This window comes from Rhipicephalus microplus, unplaced genomic scaffold (genome assembly GCF_043290135.1).
Source record: "Rhipicephalus microplus isolate Deutch F79 unplaced genomic scaffold, USDA_Rmic scaffold_42, whole genome shotgun sequence".
NCBI lineage: Eukaryota > Metazoa > Arthropoda > Arachnida > Ixodida > Ixodidae > Rhipicephalus > Rhipicephalus microplus.
In genome coordinates this window covers 910,869-928,250 of record NW_027464615.1, presented here as the reverse complement: position 1 = coordinate 928,250, position 17,382 = coordinate 910,869, and positions in this window count along the sequence as shown.

Here is a 17,382-nt window from a genome sequence, read left to right as displayed (position 1 = left end):
CGGCCTGCCTCCCGGCGTACAAACCAGGGAGGCCCGACAAAGCTAGGGCCACGATGATCGAATCATCGTGGCCCTAGCTGTAAGCGGACAAGACAAGGCACCGAGTTCCTTAATCCTGTCGGTCAGCTTTTGCCTTGCTAACCACCAGTTTTCGGTAGTCAGGCCATCTGGCTCGAAATGAAAACCTAATATAACACGGGGCGCGACACAAAATGAGAGGCACGACCCCAAAAGAAATCAAAAAATTTATTTTCCAAGATAACTTTGGTGGGGGGCTTAACTGGCATAACCGAACCTATGTACGTAAGGAAAATAAACAACAGTGATCGAATCATCGTGGCCCTAGCTGTAAGCGGACAAGACAAGGCACCGAGTTCCTTAATCCTGTCGGTCAGCTTTTGCCTTGCTAACCACCAGTTTTCGGTAGTCAGGCCATCTGGCTCGAAATGAAAACCTAATATACGTAGACGCTTCTGTATGGGGAGGCCATGTACAGGACGTGGACTAGAGGGAGCGAAGTTCAGATACATGACTGCGCTCTTCGACTTATTTATCCTGGCGCCGCTCGCCGAGCAGTACCCCTCCATAACGTCCAAGACGGTGCAAACAGTTGCCTCGTCCGGGACGACAATAGAGAGGTCATCTACATAGGCAAACATTGCCACGGGGGGGGGGGGGGGGGACCTGGCGGAAGGGGAAATCTACCTATGCTGGTGTCTTTAGAAAGCTTCTGCAAGAGCGGCTCGAATGCGAGCACGTAGAGAGCGGGCGACAGTGGGTCGCCCTGTCTGACTCCACGGCACACACCGAACGACTTCGAGACGCAATCTTGTATGACAACAGCAGAACTAGGATGAAGGTAGAGAGCCCTCACCAAGCTGATGAACTTGAGACTGAAGCCCACCTGGGGAGTCTGTGAGAGTCTGTGTACATTTCTCTGTTTGTCTGCCCTAACGATACCTCAAGCGGCACTGAACGGCCAACCCCATCCGCAGCGCCCACCAATATTGCTCAAGGTTTAGTGTTCATAGTTGTGCGATTGTCAATTAAAAAAGCAAATATTGCGCATATCTGAGGCGTCATAACAACATGTCTATGTTTTGTATGTCTGCCTTTATACTAGAAGAGGCACTCACAAATAACTCTAAGGACTGTAGCGTTTAACGCGCTGCGCTGACAGTGCAACGCGATGCTCAAGAAGGTGTTTCCAACGCTTTGCTACGACTAAGCTTCTTTCATCTAGGGACCTTAGCTACGACGGCATGGTAATGGCACCTGCCCGTCGCTTTGCATTCTGCGCCTTATCGCCTCCGTGACTGGCGCGCATCTTTCTCAACGGTCGCTCACGCCTTCGTTTTCAAAGATAACTGCCAGATGGCGCTCGTGCCTACCGTGCCTTTTTCGTTTGGGCTGTCAAGGTGGATGGACGTGTTTTTTGAGCGCTCCGCATCGACTGCGCAGATAAGTGTTTTTGCATGTTTTGAGCTTGTCTTTATAATTATAAGGCAGCGGTTGAAATCTTTGTAACACTTATTTTATGGTACGGCTTTTTCGGGGGCCAGTCACCAGGTATTTATTAGTTAGTGCGGGTGTGTGTGTTTGAATTTTTTGTTGTTTTTTTTTTCTTTTGCCACCCCGTGGGGGAGGTGCGCGTACATTGAACACGCAAATTTTTGTAGTAGAGCTTAGATTTTTTTTTTCTCGTAGCACAGGGCTCGAGTTTAGTAATTATCGAGTATAGGGACAATTGGTGTCAGAAAGGCATGGTTAAAAAGACTGTAAAGTGTTCAGGATGTGGAGTGGGTTTGAAAGTGGACCCAAGCGTAGAAGCGGATGGAGAAGAGGCTGACACGAAGTGTAGGCAATGTGAGGTCGAGGAAAAAATGGAGAAAATGATGGTTGCCCAGAGTGAACTGCTGATGAGAATCGCCAAACTCGAGACTGAGTTGGCGACAGAGCAAGAGAAAACGAGGGCAATGGGAGAAAGACTGAAGTCCGCCGAGGAAGCGCTAGCGGAGCTGAACAAAGAAGCGACCTACCGAGAGAACAGCAGGGAACCGGCAACCAGAACGGTGGAGAAGGAAAAGCAAGCAAGTTTGGAAAAAACAGGTTTAGCCGGTTCAACTGTCGCAAGGCCCAGTTTCAGCGAGGTAGTGGTGGGGCAGGGAGGGAACAAAGCAGCCGGCGTCACAGGTGCAAGTAGCCCCCAAGTGCAGAACGCTCCAGCTGAAAAGTCGCAGCATGTGATAATCGCCGGGGACTCAAATTTAAATCGATGCACAGAAGCCATCAAAGAGGGGGTAAGAGGTGACAAGAGGGTGGCAGTAGGGGCGTTCCCAGGACGCAAGCTGGAAGCAGTCATGAGGCAAGCGAGCGCAAAGCTCAAAACGACAGCTGATAGACGAAACCTAGTGATAATTTCAGGCGGTTTAAACGATGTCCTAAATGGAGATGCAGCAGGACTAGCAGCCACACTGGCGAAAGGCGTCGATGACATGCGCGCCACTTCTCCTAAGGTACAGGTAGTGATATGCACGATACCGGAGGTACCGGTGCGTGATAGCAACCTGCAAAGAGCGGTGGTCAACGCAAACCAAGAGATATGGTGGATGAGTCGAGATAAAGGCTTTGAGGTGGTGGAAATAAACAGAGAGGTGCATAGGTGGGGGGGGGGGGGGTTTCAACGAGACAGAATTCACTTCGATGGGCGGCTAGGTCATGAGGTGGGTTGGCGACTTGCAGGACGCGCAGTAGCTTTTTTGGGGGGCAAGCGAGCCCTTCGGGGTGCAGGATAGCTAGTAACGAGGAAAACAACCAAGGAGACTCTTCGACAGGTGGTATGGACAGATACGATTCCAAAGTGGCACCAATATCTAAGATAGATAGAGTCCGGGGCATAAATAGACGTAGCCACGAGCGCCGAGCCAATTCAGACATAGGGTATATTAACATGCAGGGTGGTAGGAACAGGCTGAAGTGGGAAGAGATAGAAGAACAGCTAAGGGAAGAGAGGCCGATGGTATACGGTTTTGTAGAAACACATCTCAGGGACAAGGAACAACCTCCGAACAATCCGGACTACGCGTGGGAATATTGTAATAGAACAGAAGGCAGCAGAAAGGGGGGTGGTATTGGGGCATTCATTCATAAAAGTACAGACTGGCAAAGGGTCAAGCAGGAGTGCAAGGAACATTTATGGCTAAAAGGGAAAGTGGCAGGTCAAATGACACTCCTTGGTTTCGTGTACTTGTGGACGGGAGCAAAGGCCAGAGAGGAAAACCAGACAATGGTAGAGTGTATATCAAAGGACATTCAGGAGTTAGGAAGAGAGTGCGAGATAATTATACTAGGAGACATGAATGCGCACATAGAAGGTATAGATGGGTATACCGACCCGACAGGCAAAATGATCATGTATATGTGTGAAAGGCTTGATTTGATCATTTGCAACAGTACCGAGAAGTGTGAAGGGCAAATAACATTGGAGGTAGGAAGGCTTCAGTCGACGATAGATTATGCACTGATGTCACATAGGATGTATGATAAGCTCAGGGGAATGCACATAGATGAAGGTGGCTCCAGAAGTCTGGGTAGCGATCACAAACGTATCAAGCTAAGTTTTGGAAGAGGAGTGAAAGTGGGAAGAAGACAAGATGAGCAACTACAGGAAAATTTTTATCCAGAAAGGCAAATTGAAATAGCCACTAAACAAATTGAGAAAGTAATCACGGAGGATAATAAGACAGTGTGGACATACACGAATCTAATTAGACTCTTTGAGCTAGAGCTTGCTAAGACGCGTGACAAGTCACCCCGGAAAAGAAGACACAAACCCAAAAGTTGGTGGGATGAGGAAGTTAAGAGAGCCATAGCAAAACGTCAGGAAGCCTCTAGGGAACACAGACATGCTAAGCAACGGGGTGAACCGACAGATGATGTTGAAAGAAAATGGGCAACCTTTCTAAGCTGTAGAAGGGATGCATCCCTTCTGATCAATGAAAAGATTAGAAGGAAGGGAGCTCAGTGGCTGGCAGAAGTACATAAAAAAGATAGAAAGGCAGCTGCCAAATTTTGGAACCATCTAAACTCCCTAAGAAATGAGACGAGCCTAGAGCAGAGATTTATAACTACAGCCCAAGGTGCTAGGCTAGAAGGGGACGAGGCTATTGAATATATAAGAACAAAAGTGACAGAAAAATTTCAACAAAGAAGTACTTTATGCACCACAATAGACGAGGACGAATCAAGTGGTGCAATGGCTCCATTTTCAAAACAAGAGTGGGAAAGGGCTGAGAAAAGGGTTCCTAGTAGTACATCAACAGGCCCAGATGGCATTCCAATTAGGCTGATAAAGACATTAGGTCTGAAGTCTAAGCAGGCTTTGAGAGAGGCAGTGAGCACAATAATAATCTATGGTGAAGTTCCCGATGGATGGAAACTTAGCAGGATGAGCATGATCTATAAAGGAAAGGGAGAAAAAGCTGACATAAACAACTACCGTCCTATAACAGTGACATCAGTGGTCTACAGGATGGCGATGCAGATTATAAAGGAAAGACTGCAGGCGTGGATAGAGGATGAGGGGGTGCTGGGGGAACTGCAGAATGGGTTTCGGAAACACAGGAGGTTGGAAGACAATCTGTTCTCACTGACGCAGTGCATCGAAATAGCAGAAAAGGAACACAGGCCCCTGTGGCTAGCATTCTTGGATATCAAGGGAGCGTACGATAGCGTGGTTCAAGAGGAATTGTGGGGAATACTGGACACACTAGGCGTGGAACATGTAGTCACTAATCTATTAAAGGGTATCTATAAAGGTAACAAGGTAGTTATAAAGTGGGAAAAACAGGTATCCAAGCCTGCAGAGGTAAAACGGGGGCTTAGGCAGGGGTGCCCCCTGTCACCCTTATTATTCATGATGTACCTACAAGTATTAGAGGCAAAATTAGAGGGAAGTGGACTGCGCTTCAACCTCTCTTTAGTCAAACAAGGAAAACTTATTGATCAGGCACTACCAGCATTAATGTACGCAGATGATATAGTGCTAATGGCCAACAACAAGGAAGATTTGCAGAGATTGATGGACATCTGCGGTAATGAGGGAGATAGGTTAGATTTTAGATTCAGTAAGGAAAAATCAGCAGTCATGATTTTCAATGACAACGAAGGTAGTGAGCTTAGAATACAGGAGGTCACGCTAGAGATAACAGATAAATACAAATATCTGGGCGTATGGATAAGCAATGGGACCGAGTATCTGAGGGAACACGAAATATACGTGACGACTAAAGGTAACAGGAATGCAGCAGTCATGAAAAATAGGGCACTGTGGAATTACAATAGGTATGATGTTGTGAGAGGAATATGGAAAGGGGTCATGGTTCCTGGGCTGACGTTCGGCAATGCGGTCTTGTGCATGAGATCAGAAGTTCAAGCAAGATTAGAAATTAAGCAACGTGGAATAGGTAGGCTTGCTTTAGGAGCTCACGGGAATACACCAAATCAGGGAGTACAAGGTGATATGGGATGGACATCATTTGAGGGCAGGGAAGCTAGCAGCAAGATAAAATTTGAGAAGCGATTGAGAGAAATGGGGGAAGAGCGTTGGGCTAGGAAGGTTTTCAGCTACTTGTACATGAAGAATGTCGATACAAAATGGAGGAAGCGAACCAGGAAGTTGACTGGTAAATACTTAGAAAACAGCAGGTGACCAAACCAAAAAGAACTATCGGTTAAGAAGAAAGTGAAGGAAACGGAGACTGACATGTGGAGAATGGGCATGATAAAGAAGTCCGCACTAGAGATCTATCGAACGTTTAAGCAGGAAATTGCCAAGGAAAGGATCTATGATAATACTCGGGGTAGTTCTCTACTGTTTGAGGCCAGAACGGGAGTACTGCGAACCAAGACATATCGGGCCAAATACGAAGGGGTAGACACAGTATGCAGTGCGTGTGGAGAGGAAGAAGAAACTGCCAAACACTTGATAATGTTCTGTAAAGGGCTTCACCCTATAGTTCAGGATGATGGCGCAGAGTTTTTCAAAGCACTGGGGTTTAGGGACCGGGAGGGCAAAATAAACTTTAGGCGGGTAGACTTAACTAGAAGGAGGTTATCTGATTGGTGGCTAAAGTCAAGGCACGACTGAAAATTAAACTCTTCACTGCAAAGTACGGATCCTCAAACTCTTTTTTTAAGGAAAAAAATATAGTTTTTGGTTCATTAGGTAATACGGCTTGGTGGCGCTGGCCACCGCCCGATCTAAAGGGTACAGCCATATCCATCCATCCATCCATCCATCCTAGATGCGCTTGTTCGCCTCCGTTACACACTCGAGGCACTCTAACGCAGCGCCTTCAGAATACCATTCACCGATGTTTTTGCCCATATCATCAAATAAACGTTTTGTTCACTATCTCAAGACGCAAGATTATCGTCTTTCGAGGACATTTATAGTGTAACATGTAGATTCAGGTCATTTTTTTGTCCGACACTGCAGGCTCGGTTTTATACTGAAAATGCCATGTTATGCTGATAGCACCTCAACCCATTTGTGACCTGGGCGTACAAGGTGCGCGGCGATATACATATATAACCCAGTGTTCGAGATTACCATTATCGTTGTGCGGTAAAAAGACTCCTCAGATACTTTTTTTTTTGTACGGCTCGCTTGCGATGACCAGGTGTGACAACCGGATGCACAGGATTCCAGAAAACACCGTTGCACTTTGGCCTTAGCAGTGCATATGCATACCTGTACACTAAGACTGTCACTTGACTGCTTGCAAAGAAAAAAAAAACGTCTGTTAGAGCTATGTCCGAGGATGCGATGGTTGGGGCACATTGGGATTCAAATTAATTCATGATTGTTTGAAATAAGCACGCACTACGTAGATGCAGGCAGGGTAGACAGGGAAAAGAGCTCTGTCTATCCTAAACGGTAATGTCTGAATAGCTCAAAATTCAAGATGAAGCGCTCTTTCCAGTCCATCCTGTCCGCGTTTAGGCAGTGCGCTCTTATTTCAAACAATCGTATGTCACCAACTCGTCAAATCAACCATATTGACTTGTGACTATTACGTTCTGAATGGCTAGAGGTAGTCAAGGAACTTGCAAGCACTTCGAGCGTTTCTATCAACGTGTATATGTCTGCTTAGACAACGTCTAAGTGCTGATTTGATTGATTCGTGGGGTTTAACGTCCCAAAACCACCATATGATTATGAGAGACGCCGTAGTGGAGGGCTCCGGAAATTTCGACCACCTGGGGTTCTTTAACGTGCACCCGAATCTGAGTACACGGGCCTGCACCATTTCCGCCTCCACCGGAAATGCAGTCGCCACAGCCGGGATTTGATCCCGCGACCTGCGGGTCAGCAGCCGAGTACCTTAGCCACTAGACCACCGCGGCGGGGCAACGTCTAAGTGCACTCGTGATCGCCTGCTATACCTGGGATAGGCCAAAATGGGCGTGGGGTATCTTCTGCTCTTTATTTTCCTCGCTCGCGAACGTGTTCCCGTACGTGTCGTCGACCCGTGTCTTTGAGGTGAGCAAACAGTCCAATTCCGCGCACGTTGGCCGCGTCTGATGTTAAAGGGCCACTCACCAGGTTTGACTATTTTGAGCTGTCAAGCGCAATGCTTAGATGAGGCGTTTACGATCACGTCTGCCAAAATTTGCAACGCTACACGCCACGGAAATGTGTCAAATGTCAAGACGAACGCTGCTCCCCCTCCCTTCTGCCGGCGCGCGCCCAGAGAATGAGGGCATGATGTGCGCGTATGAATGGCCCTACGTACATGGCAATGCATTGACGTTGGTCCTCTTTGTAGACGAGTGTGCTCTGACGTAGACAACAGTGGCGCGTGACATGGCGAAAATGATTTAACACGGCATGCGTAGTTTATGTATTTGTTGCATGAAGAGATTAATAAATCTCTAGATGAATAATGAAACGCATTAAGTGAATGTGAGCGTTCTTTTTTTTATTTTCACCATGAATTGCGACAAATGCAAGGCTAATGTGCCGACGTTTCACATGCGTTCGTGCCCCTGCGGTCAGCGCGTAGAGCAGAACCGTCGACATTACAGTCTGGTGCATGGGTGGCTCGGATGCTGAAGTGGAGGAGGCGCTCCAATCTACTTCGTCAATCACAGAACTTTTTCTGTAGGATACAGGGCTTCAGCTATTCCCCTCTAAATTGGAGTTGCTTCTATATCAACCAGCTCGACCGGGAAGAAGGAACGAGTCACCGCTTGATCAAGTGAAGATTACTATAACCACACGGGATGGGCAGTCAATTCCTAGAGTAAATTGTATTCGGGTGCTAGGCTTCCTTCTTGAATCCAACGGCAGAAATTCGCAGGTTTTGACAGGGGAGGGCTGAAGGAGAGCAATCTCCTTCGGCTCTTCCGCGCATTTCTCATGAGCCACATTAATTGCGTGTCATCCTCGCTAAATTGGTCTAAATGTGAGGATGATAAACTCGACACTTTAATGCGTAAAAGCATCAAAAGGGTACTAGGCTTCCCTGTGAGCACCAGCACGGACAGGCTCACGAATCTGGGCATGCACAACACCCTCACGGAGGTGACCGAGGCACAAACACTAGCTCAGGTCGCGCGACTCTCTTCCACGAAAGCTGGGCAGCGTCTCCTACAGTCGCTGGGATATCATAATACGACAGAGGAGGAACAGAAGATCTTCTTATCACAAACAATGAAGGGCACGTACGAGGTTGCACCATTCCCGCGTAACGTGCATCCACAGTACAATGTTGACCGGCGAAAGGCACGAGCCAAGTCTCTCCTTTAATTTTGTGGTAGGTCCGCGGGCAGTGTAGCTTTCGTCGTTTAAGAAGGGTAAGAGCCAACACCACCTAGACTGTCAATAGTCTAGGTGGTGTTGTAAGAGCGCACTGAATACGAATACCCAAAGAAAGGACACACACACACACACACACACACACACACACACACACACACACACACGCACACGCACACGCACACATGCACGCACGCACACACACACACACACACATCGCGCTACTTTCAACAGTTTATTTTTGTGATCACAACACTACTTATAGGGCACAACGACGAGCACGACTCCTGCGCAGACGTATCCGCAACATTACTTCGCATCGTAACGGACACCAAAGAAATCAAATTCCTTCTTCGTCAGCGCGATAGAAAGCATACTAACGCACCTGTCACCCAACTTTTCATTCTCTCCTGCCTCTATTATCTCGCGTGTAAGCCGATTCCTATTTCTTCACAAAACCACGCACGTGTCGAACAGGGGCACTTTTACAATGCCCCTGTTCGACACGCTTTTTACAATGTATTGCTAAGAACCCATCTGCCCCGTTTTTTGACATTGTAATGATGCTCACGCAGCCGGTCATTCAAGCAACGACCGGTTTGTCCGACGTAGCAGCGACCACAAGATAGCAGCAGGCAATACACGACACACTCAGCGCAATCAACAAACTTAATTTTGTGATTAGTTTTGCACCCCCGATTTGCGTTTGAATTTCTCGTCGTAATCGTGCACAACCTTTCCAACTTGTTTGGCGCAGAAATGAGCACGCGCACTTTGGCCCACTGGGCAATCTTTTTAAGATTATGTGAAACCGCGTGTACGTAAGGTACACGTGGTTTTCAGTGCGCTCTTGCCCTTCTTAAACATAGAATACCAACATGCCCACCTTTCAACCTTGGTGAGCTTTCGTCGATGCGGCGCAGTATGGCCGCTACGATCGTTTTGCAGCTGTGGTCTTTGATCATCGAGGTCACGTACTTGACTCGCCTTCCGTGAGGAAGGAGTCTGCCTCCGTAGCAGAGTAGGTAGTGATAGCCTTGGCGATGACGGACCCTTCGCGTCCAGAGATATTTACTGACTCCAGGGCTGCCACCCGTGCATTTGTCTCGGGGGGTATTCTCCCCCCCGGCTGCTGATATTTTAAAATCCAGGGGAAGCGATTTTGAAAGAAAAGAAGAGAAAAGTGAGCCCCGCTCTCAGTGGGAGGACACCTCAACAGTAGCTCAAGAGGGATGGGGGTATAGAAGGGAATAAAAGGATAGGATCAAAAGGTAGAGATATAGAGAGAGAGGAAGGAGAGAATTAGATGGTGGGACAGGTAGCGACGGAAGTGTGGAGAAGACGGGAAAGAAGGACACGTTAGCAGGAGTCCGAGGACGGGGCACCACTGGCGATAGCTTTTGTCGGCGACAGGAGACGACGTATACGGCTAATCCAGTCAGCCAGAGCTACGCTGTCATCGTCGTTGGGGACCGGCGGCAGGAGGTGGCGTAGGACCAACCCAGTCGGCCACAGCTACGCTGTCGTCGGAAATCGCGCGGGCACAACCAGTCGGCACGGAATCCAGCGAGCGAATCAAAGAACCAGGGGTGCAGTAGGCTACCACACAATCACCTGGTTTTTGGACCACATATATAGGCTCAGAGGTGCATTCAACTCTTCCCAACGCTAACGAATTCGCCCATAGCCCTGCGCGAGAAATCACGTGCCGCGGCGGTCCGAGCGGGTACGAAGGTGGGTTCGCGGACAACTTTAACGATCCACTTGGCACCTTTAACGAAGTGACGTCCCATTCTCAGTTGTCTAGGCGGAGGTATCCACTTCTGCATTCTAAGCTCACTTGGCCGCAGTCGTCGGTTCTTCGGATGCTACAGGCAGGCTCATTCCTATCTCGTAGCACATTCAGCCACTTTGCTGATGGCATAACTCCAGGATACCCTAGTTGTGAGACACATAACTGCACACTCGCTCACATGCTCTGACAGTGCCCGGCGTTACATGGCGCTAAGTTCAGCACAGAATAAGACTGGGAGAGGGTTCTTAAAAGCCCCGAGCTCTCTGTCCAATACTCGGCAGTCCAGGATGCCTGGGAACGGGCCAAGGGCCACGGTCTTCCAGTCCCGGCGTGGACGTGGCCAATAACTGCGGCAGACACCTCTTAGGGGGGTGTCTGACCAGTACTCCAGTACCAAATAAAGTTAATTTCACTTCATCGAGCAGACTGCAGCCGTGAAACACTCCAACACGTTCGCGCACTCATTGTGCTAATCTATTCTATCGCGTATAAGCCAACGTTTCCAAACCGTCCCGCAGAAACAGGCATTAGACCTCAAAACAGAAGTCGACAAAAAAAAAAAAAAAAACGTCGCTTGCGTGCGCGGGGTTGGACTAGTTCGGACACGTCATGCGCACGCGACCTCTTGGTCGGATGCCGGAGAGGGCAGGGAAGATATTCGGCTTGCGAAGGCTACGCGGAGAAGCGGCAAGGGTTTCGAGCTCGCCTCCTCTCATCCTGCTTTCACGCCGCTTCAAAAAAAAAAAAAAACAGTTTTCTCAGCTCGTAATGAACCGATTGGAAACATTTTTGTGGCAAACTGCTCCTCATCGGACACCCCATAACTTTTACGGACTAACTAAAATTTCGTATGGGGCCTGGCGAGTGACCCTTTAAGTTTTTGAGTTGCGCTTGGCGTTGATTGGGCGTTTATTTGGCGTTCATTGGGCACGTGTGCGCGTGCGATATACATCAGCACTCATCTCGACGCGTGTGCATAATTGCGATCGGCTGTTGAGTACATTGTTTCATACTCGATATTACTCTCAAGCATACGTGCTAACACAATCCATTTCAGTTGGCATGAAACCGCGCTTTAATTAGACTGAAATAAAGCCACCCTCATGTGACGTATGAATGCATTAGATAGATTACAAGTTTTTATCAATCCGTACAGATCCTGTATGTGTATGTGCTGTGTGCTGACGTTGACTATATAATGTTAGCAAGTTTGGGCACGAGTGCAGACGTACAGAAAAGCTTGTGTGGGGGCTAGTTGAAACATACTAGTAGGTAAAGGCTGCACTGCAAAGTTGAGGGCGAAAAACTAGACTGACACTGGGTGTCAGTCCAGTTGTTCGCAAAATAATAACGTACATTTTTTTAATGGGTTCAGCTTTTATGTACGTATTAAATATTGTTCTTGTTCAGATATTAAGCATTGTATGAAGGGCCCCCCACCTTGGCATTCAAGCTTCTACAAGTGGTTTTTCCGTGTACGAGCTTTAAAAGCCCTCTTGTACTGCACACCACTTTCAATGGTATTTTCTGAGATGATGTACCTAATTAACTGTTAAACATATGTACAAGTTACCTATACAAGTGCTACAGATGTGGAATTTTGAGTGCTGTTTCCCCGTAGCATATGAATATTTCAATCCTTGCACAAAAAAAGATAATGCTGATAGGTCAGCCAAAATTTGTGGAGCTCACTCAAACTCACTCATTAGATACATTCTGCCCTTAAAGCTCACACTCAGACTCATACTGGCCGAAAATTTCTTGAGCCGAACTCACACGCACAAATGTTTTTTTCAGCTGGACTCACTCAGAGTCAAACTCACCGAAATATTATTCCTCTGAACTCGCTTAGACTCACGGCTCGATCCGAGTCTGAGTGAGTCGACTAACGAGTCTGTTAGTCCAGAACCTTAGAATACGAGTCATGAGTGGTTGTGAATAAATGACTTTTTTCTGAAAAGAAATGACAACATAAGATACCTTTTATTAAGAACTTCCCTGGAAGAGTGGGTGGGGCACCCTCCTAACATAATTCATGCCTCCAATAAACAAATATTGAAATGGTTTATGAATGACACTGCTTTAGAATACGTGTCAGTAGGCATGAGTGCAAATGTGAATGCAAATAAGGCTAATAGTAATGTTGAAGATGAGTAGATAGGACGTATAGGTTGCAAACAAAAGTGGAACTCACTCAGACTCTCTCAAAAAATCTCTCACCCGTGCTCGCTTCAGACTCGCGGCTCTATCCGAGTCCGAGTCAGTCGACTCACGAATGTGTGTGCTAACCTATGGCTATAGCACATTACTTGAATGGTACGCACACGCATGTACACATTGCAGGTAACATGCAGACTTAAACAGTGTGTCTAAACAGTGGGTCACTAGGTTTGACAATTTCCAGCTGACAAGCGCAATGCATACATAGGGCATTCACGATCCTGTCGGCCGAAATTCGCAACGCTACATGCTACAGAAATAGCTCAAAATTCAAGAGGAACGCTGCTTTCCCTTCTTTCTGCGGGTGCGTGCCCACACATTCTGGAAAGGCAGAGCCACACCCTTTCTGCCTTTCCTCCCTCTACCGCCTTCTCCTCGGCACTGTTTCGCCATTACTGGCCCTCGTGACATAAAATACCACACATATCACATCATCTGGTCTTTATGCACAGTACACACACACACAATATGTAGAATACATCAGCACAAAATAATGACAAAGCACCGAATAGCAACAAGTAGCCAACTGTTGCGAAGCAAACCGCATCACTGTATGTACCACACACCCACAAAACAATCCCGAGGAAGCAAACTCTACACACAACTTTGCTCGCCCAAAAAGGAACAGTTAAATCATTGGCAGCAAGTGCAGCAGCTCTCTAAAAACTTGACTGCAACAAAATTTCATATTTGGCTGTAAACTGGCACCCCACTATACTCGAACAATCTTGGCAAGGATGCTCTTGATTCTTGAAAGTTCTCATTGGTAGGCTTTATTTTTTTATTATCTTTTTTTCTTCTATTACAGTGTCAAAAACAATGTTTTGTTTTGAAACCCACTTCATTTTCTATCCAGAACTAGCCACTCCCAATAACAAATTTCAATGTAGTTCCCTTACATACAACTCATTTTTACAGCTTAATCAAATGCAGGAAATGCTATAACGAACACAAACAGCGACGTTGTACATGTCTTTGTACTTTCAACACTCTACCCCTTCAGAATTGTGCAAATATGCACGTTTTTCCCCGATTTGCACAAATGGGCACAGCAAGGGCATTTTAGACTACCACAATCACATTCAAGCTTATCATGCTGTATCTCACTTTAAGCAAGACAGTTGAAAAGATGATGAAATTGACGAAAATTTCTTGAATAGGGGTGCCATGTATGTTGAAAATAAAGAAAAAATGCCTGCTCCATGTTTCAGCTCACTAGAAATTTCCCCTCTCTCCCACTGTTCCTCTCAAACATTTTAGAAGATGCCAGTGACATTGGTACCTCCCTGAACAAAGCCAATGGCCCCATGCCACTCGCTGACCTTGAGTGCATGGGCTTGTTAAAGCAGCCGCCGGGAGCGAAGAAGCGGAGACTCTCCCAAGTGTTGTCAGTGTGTAGACCTTGTTCTGAACTCTCCTTAGCTTGCCATCGACCGTCGGAGTTGGCGTATGGGCACTCGCTGCCAGATGAGCCCTCACTAACCCAATGGTTCTCAGTAGAGTTTGCGTAGGTCTCCCCACGCTCAGACCAGCGGACGTGCGGTTGGGCACTGGTTTACCAGACGAGCCCTCGCTCTTCCGAAGGCCCAGCGACTCCCTTTATCTCATGTGCAGTGACGCACTGTTGCCTTGAACTAACCCCTGTAGGACCTAAGGTGGTCTAGTCTATACCATATCAACTCTATTTCTCCGAATTACTTATCCCCGTCATTGCGACAGGTTATGCTCCGTGTAGTTGCGAGATGAGGTTGTTGCTAGCGTCGTTTCAACAAGCGGTCTCGTCTCCTTAAAGGTTACAGCCTTGAAGAAGCCAAGACTACTTAGCTGAATGGAAATTATTAAGTCTGGAGAGGCTACGCCTAGACGACCGAAGCACTACAGCGGATCGACTCTTCGGCTACCGAAATAGTCCTGCTCGCGCACTAGGCAAAGTTCTTCAAAAGCGAGCCTCACTACATTACAGTGGACTCTCGGTAAACAGAAATCTATTAAACAGAACTGCTGCTTAAATGGAACAACTGCCTCTGATATGATTGGTTTAATCCCTGCATACTGGACCCCAGTTCACCTCTCAGTAAATGGAACTCCTGTTGAACGGAACACATTTTCCCAGTCCCTTCAGGTTCCATTTATGAGTGTCCACTGTGTTCTGGAGCAGTAGCGTGGCCAGGGGGTGGTGCATTGGGCCTGTTTCCTGGCTTCCTCCTCTCTGAATTTTTTCTTGGCATGGCATACAGAGCGCAAAATGACACTCAACTTTATCTGCCTGTCCAGCTTTCAATTCAGGTCAAGGTTGTGCCAGCCCCTCATGAAAAATCACTGCCTATGCCCCCGGTCTGGAGTGGGCACCTACTGGTGCAAGCATTGTGCACCATTGAAGAGCCTTTGAGGAGGAAGTGTCACGAACTTCTGAAGTCGTGTGTGACTAGAGTCCAAACTTTGACTCCAACAACAATCCCTGTTCCAGGAATTTTAAGCTAATCACTTTCACGTGAGATTAAAACAAAGACGGAGAAGTTGACTCTACAGGCATGTCTGTAAAACTGTTGGCCCATGCTCAATAGAATGGGAAATGATGGATGATAGTGAACTACAAATGGCCATGGCGGTGCAGAAAGAGACTAGGACCAGTACTACATTTATGTAAATAAAATATCATTCATAGTGAAATACCAAATAACAGGCATTACGGCTTAGTAGAATGCCATTCCATGGCTTCGAGATGCAATTATATTTTGCACACAAAAATGTGCTGCCTGTACGCTGCGTCATGAAGCCGGTCATGAAAGCGACTGAAACCTTTCAAATGTGCCTACATCTGACTAAAACCAGACGCTTCAGAATAGTCCTGAATTTGTACTCGCGTACAGGCCGTTTTGGAGACCACAATGTAAATAAGTGAATCCCTGTCATGTATTCATTCTCACTACAGTGCTTAGTTTTTCTTTATTACCTCTCTGACAACCCTAGCCCCTTTCACAGCACATAACTGGATATTAATCCTCTGGTTAATCTCCTAGCCTCCTGCACAACAGTTATCCCTCATTCTCTAATCCAACTCTGTGAGATTAAACAAGCTGATCTAGAGACCATTTACAAAATCAGACATACGTGGGTCACGGGCACGTCCAGTGCAAAAAAGAAAGTCATTGACGCACCAGCCTAGCGTTTGAAGTGCACCATACCCTTTCAGTTTCACTTATACCCCTGTTAGATGAGCCTCTGAAAACACACAATCCCGTGCAGGTCTATTGTCAACCTCTATGCTAGGCACAGCCAGTTGTCATGAAACGAGGCCTAGCACTACATTTAAGAAATACAGACCGAAAGTGAGCCACAAAATCTGTGAATACTGCACCGGTTTGTATTTCTCTGCATGCATAAAAACACTACATGCACAATAAGTTAAGAGTCACAAAATAAACATCAGAAAGAAAAAAAGCAGGGAAGCTTGCAAGAGCAGCATTTGTAGTCATTAAATAAATAATCATATGAATGTTTCAATGATGCACATCATTTAATGTTTCAGAGGATCACTAAATAACAGTGAAAACTGCTGCACTGCCACGAAAAAAACACCATTGCACTATGAGTATATATATATTACAAACGCAAAGAAATCATAAACAGCAGCTTGTGCGCATAGTTACACAGTAAAAAGTGTTTGGTCTTCGTATGACACAACCACATACAGACTTGACACTCTGAGAGAGCAGTGCAAATGCAACACTGCTTTCTCGTGTCTTCGCCACCTCCGCTCATGCCAAGCAAAGGCCTTCGGCCCCTCGCGCAGACACTCAACACAGGAGCTGCAGAATACCTTGTTGCAGAAACACATGTAAGAACAAAACACACGTACACATACACAGATATGCTTGAATACACAGAATGCATCACTTTTAAAAAGAACACCAAGTTTGTATATTCCACTACTGGTTGAAGCTGTCTCATTACACGAAGGCCACGGCAAACGTTATGTGGGTCGGAATACCAACTATCTTTGTTCTCTACACCACACAAGGAATATCGATACTTATCAGATCGTCATTCTGATATCTAATGGACACTGGAGAGAAATTAAAAGGGACACCGGAAAGGAAACCGTCAAACGGAATACTTGCACACGCACAAACACACATACAGGCACCACTCGGCATATCTTGTACTTACCAAAGGTTTTTATAAAAAAAACAATTAAAAAAAAGATTCTTCATGATTTGGCCATACCAAACAAATGCTCATGCCACACTCATTCCAGCACCAACAAAAACAGCATTGCTTTTAGCAACACACCCTGCTAGTGTGCTGCAGTTCCTTTAGTACAGACGAGGTGAAAGGTTCTTGAACCATTGCAACAGGCATAAACTTCTAAGCAACTTCAAGAGCACCACCACATTCAAAGGTTCTTTTTGGATAATCAACATTCTTCAGGAGGCACAATGAACCTTGTCACATGTGCAATGGTTCGACAATTTTCGTCAAAGCGACACACGCCAGCAAAACGAAAAGTATGTCACGCAAGATTTGCTGCAATGACAAATCG